The following is a 4,545-nucleotide window of genomic DNA, read 5'->3' as shown; positions in this document are numbered from 1 at the left end:
AAATGAGTTTCCAATCAAAGTAGAGTTTAAGCAAAGAAAAAAGTGTCAACCAAAGTAAATTATAATTTAAAAATAATAATAATTAATAGAAAAACAAGAATATTTGTATAATATATTAAAAAAAACAATTAGAATTTTAATTTTTTAAATGTCAAAATGTTTAAGATAGAAAATAAAAAATTACATGTCAAACTTTATTCAATGAATTTTAAAATAAATTAGCACATAAAAACATTAAAATACGTATAATATAAAATTGCTAAAAGTATTATTTTTAGATAGAGAAAGAAATATTTATTTTAATTTATAAATTAAAGTAATTATAATTATATATACAATTATTAGTATAATAATGATTCATATATGAATATTTCATAATAAATAAAATATTTATAATATAATCTCTTATATTAAAATTTAGAAAAATATAAATCTGCTACTAGATACCCTACTGGATCTACTGTATAGGTGTCATCGAAACTTGGAAGATATATATGCATATATTAATTTATTGAAGTAGATATATACAAGATATAGATGGCTAACATTTAAGCATTACTTATCTTAAACATATTCTCCCCTTTATTCTAAATACAATATTCTAGCTTCTATCATTGGTCTGTCATAACTACATTAATCTAAGGTACCATTGTCATTGCTGCAGATGCTTGTGTCACTTTGATGTTCTGGCCTAAGCTCAGCACTCGGAATCTGCAGAGTTTGTGGCTCCATCTTTCCTTCCAGCATCTGCACCACTTACCTCATGCTCGGTCTCACTTCCTCGTCCTCCTGAATACATAACAATGCTACGATGCACGCTCTTCTTACCTCTTCCAAGTTTGCCTCGTCTCCAACACCTTCCTCTACAATATTTATCATGTTCCTGTGGTAAATTTGAGTTCGAGCCCACGGGGGAAAATAAAATAAACTTGAATCTTGCACTTTCAAGTCCAGATTTCTTCGTCCAGAAATGATTTCCAAAAGAGTCATACCAAAACCATAGACGTCATCCTTAGGAGTGATGGGAAGACCAGAAATCCACTCTGGAGCCAGGTATCCTCTCGTTCCTCTGGTAGTCGTCAGCACACGACTGAAATCTCTACCGATCAGCTTCGCCAACCCAAAGTCGGCCAGTTTTGGTGACATATCACCATCCAGCAATATGTTTTCCGGCTTCACATCATAGTGAATGATGCAATCTCCGCATTCCTCATGGATATAGACTAACTCTCTTGCAGTGCCTAGTGCAATCTCTAAGCCGGTCTTCCAATTGAGTACTTCTCGTTTATTTTTTCATTAATCGGTGAACAAGAAGGAATTGAGAGAGCCATTGGACAAGTAATCATAAACCAGTAACCGATTCGTTCCTTCAACACAAAACCCTCGAAGCCTGACCAAATTGACATGCTGTATGTTTCCCAGGGAACTGTTTTCTGCTCGGAATTGCTTCTCACCTTGTCTCGAACCTTTCATTTTTTTTACGGCCACAGCTGTACCGTCTGGTAGAGAGCCTTTGAACACCGACCCAAATCCTCCACTCCCCAACGTACACCTAAAATTCCTTGTTGCAGTTTTCAACTCCTTGTAAGTAAACATTCTCAGAAAAGGGTCTGAGGAATCTGCGTGCCTGGCCATTGATTGTAGCTTTATATGCCTCCGCCATATTAAAATTACAGAGATGACCAGAGCAACGCTGAGTGCGCCACCAACGATACCAAGCACTGGGCCAACAATAGTTATGGTCTTGCATTTCTTTGGAAGTGGAGAGGCACCTACTCGAACGAAGACATTCGAATCACTATTTTATGGAGTAGAGTTGCGCATTCTTAGCAAATCTCTGGATCAGATTGTGCAGGGCCCTGAAGGGGGATTGAAAGAAAGCACGGTGCACGAGCAGTTTTGTTGCAGGCAGGCTTCCTGGCAGTCCATCTTTGTTGATATTCCTGGGTGTGAGGTTGTGAAATCATCAGGCAGAGTGACACCAAGGTCCATGAATTCGTCAGTGTCGCAGTTTAACTGCCTCGTTCCAACACAGCCAGTGGAAGCCCAATCTTGTGAGAGCCAGGCACGATTGTCTCTGGGTTCAAAGCCTTCAACGCAGCTACATAGATGAAGATTTCTGGAGTCACAGATTCCGTAAGCACCACAGGTTCCGTACACGGCGCATCCATCTATGGGAACAGACCAGAACAAACTCCAATTGCTGTAATAGAATGCATATACTTGCGCTTGTCCGAACCTTGTCAAGACGAAACGAATGAGATCGCTGAAGGGAGGAATCAACATATAACTCACAAACAAGCCAGAGCTACTACTTTCAACGCTGATGTTGACCTGACGTGCACAACTCTTCCATGTCAGAACCAATTGTTTGGTCCCCGCTGGATCGGCGTGTCAGGAAAAAAGGCCAGGTGCACGATCCAATGAATTTTTCCAAGAGACTAGCTTTCGCTCTCCACCGAACACCATCCCTGCCAGCTAGGTATCTACAGGATTGTCGAAACTCTGCCAAACAGTTTCAGATTCATTTTCATTGTTCATTAATAAAAAATTACCCGAATCCAATATCATAGCCCGTGAGATCTTGTTTGTTCTGTTGACTGACCAAAGAGATTTGCCCTCTGCGTCGAACAGAATCAAATTACCTCCTCTTGACAGCATCAAAATCGCAGACCGGTTTCTAGCGGGAGTCTCCCTGTTGGCCAGCCAATCAATAGTCTTCTCTGGAATTCGGGCGTACCAGATGCCAATCTACCAGTTGCTTCCATTTGGGCTGAAGAACCCCAACTCAAATGTGCCGTTCTTTGAAATTATTGTCTGATTTCCAGTAAGGGAGGCACCCCATAAAAGAATATCTCCCCCCTCGATTGCAGCACCATAGCTCTGCAATTGAGTAAACAGTGTAACTAGAAAAACGATTCTAAAACATAATCTTGCCCTGTTTTCCATAGCGAATTGTTAGGGACCGAACGAACGTCCCTCCCACGTTAATATAATCTATTTCCAAGCGAGCCTAGGTTGGAAAGTCAAATGAGAAATGAACGTCAATTGGAAGACGCCACGAAGTCATAAGAGTTTGCGTCGCTTGTGATGCGTGTCAAAAATCACGGACAAGTCCCCAGTCGTGCCTGCAAATTTAGTCGTGGTAGAAAAATAAATATTGTCCGATATCTCCGCCGAAATAGTAGCACCTCGACTCTGAATTAACAAAATAACCGGATTGAAATTGTTTTGCCATTGCCCAAAGAGCCGGATGTCTGTAGCCCAATGGTAGGCTAAATAGCAAGATTTATATTCACAAAAAATAGTCTTCAATGTGTACAGAGAGATTGAAAAATTACTCAAAGTGTGAGAAGGGTCATATTCATGCCAATGTCAATGCCGGCAAAATAATTTGAATTAAATAGAGTGGAATTTATAAATTAAAATTATTCACAATAATAAATGATAAATTTATCAAATAAGAAGGAAATTATGACAATATGAAAAAGAAAGTTGTGCATAACTTTTTAAATTTTAGATAGTGTGTAATTGTTCACTATTACTTTTTTTTTGGTCAAAATTTAGATTTAATAGTAGTTGTAGTCTTGTATATCATGAAACTGTACTTTGGAGAGTTATATCAAATGGATAAATAGAGATGATAATAGATAAGAAGATGAACTAAATAGTTGTCATTTTAATAAAAAATTAAGCTACATTTAAAATAAAAAGATATGAACATGATTAATATATATTTATTATGATCTTATAGAATATAAAATATATTGTAGTATCAAATTATAAAAAATAAATAAAGAAGGACCTTGTCAATTCATTCCTTGGGTGGCACAATCATTTATTTCTCAACCAAAAATGACCAACAACTAAGTTATTTAAAATGTGTTCCCCTTTCAAATGTTTCAATCCCAAACTTAGTTTTAATAAACATCACAATTTGTTTCCTATTAAAAGCTTAACTAAATGTATTAATCTATGTTTCAATCATAATTCATTAGGTTGAAAATTTATGAATAAAATCTACACAATGAATAAAAGAAAAAATGTGAGATCTATTAAATAAGTTCAAGTACCTTTCATATTGTGTCTTATATTGTATATTGGAAAATTAGAAATTCATTGCCCAAATTTAGTTACCATTGTAAAATTATATAATTAGAAAACTTAATCAACACAAATGACATACATAGTTGAATCTCTCAGTTTCCAAAATTAATTTTCATTTTCTTCAATCAAATGCATTGTTAACAAGTGCATTAAAAGTTGTGCAATTAGAGCTTGCAATTTTGCCTATTGGTTTTTGGAAGAATTGATTTGGTGATTATAATTTTGGGCTAAATTTTTTTTTAAAAAATTTACAATAAGCCATATTTGAAATAACCTATGTGTAAAAACATTATTGAGAAATTATAAATAAAGTTTGTAGGCTGGAAAGGAAAGCTTCTAAGTGTGGGAGGGAAAATTCTTCTGCTACAAGTGTGCTTGCAAAGTATTTTAGTTTACTTTATGACCTTCTCCCTTATGCCTATTAAGGTGGTTGACACC

The 4,545-nt window shown here is 36.0% G+C and overlaps 1 pseudogene; it reads right to left on the bottom strand.

Moving 5' to 3' along the window:
* Positions 1–652: 652 nt before the first annotated feature.
* On the bottom strand, positions 653–1,635 carry LOC149566913 (G-type lectin S-receptor-like serine/threonine-protein kinase At2g19130 pseudogene; annotated as a pseudogene).
* Between the last annotated feature and the right edge of the window lie 2,910 nt (positions 1,636–4,545).

This window comes from Cupressus sempervirens, chromosome 3, assembly GCF_028749045.1.
Source record: "Cupressus sempervirens isolate cs-2001-9-10 chromosome 3, ASM2874904v1, whole genome shotgun sequence".
Lineage (NCBI taxonomy): Eukaryota > Viridiplantae > Streptophyta > Pinopsida > Cupressales > Cupressaceae > Cupressus > Cupressus sempervirens.
The sequence above is the reverse complement of the archived record's forward strand: the minus strand, read 5'-3'. Positions and strand labels throughout refer to the sequence as shown.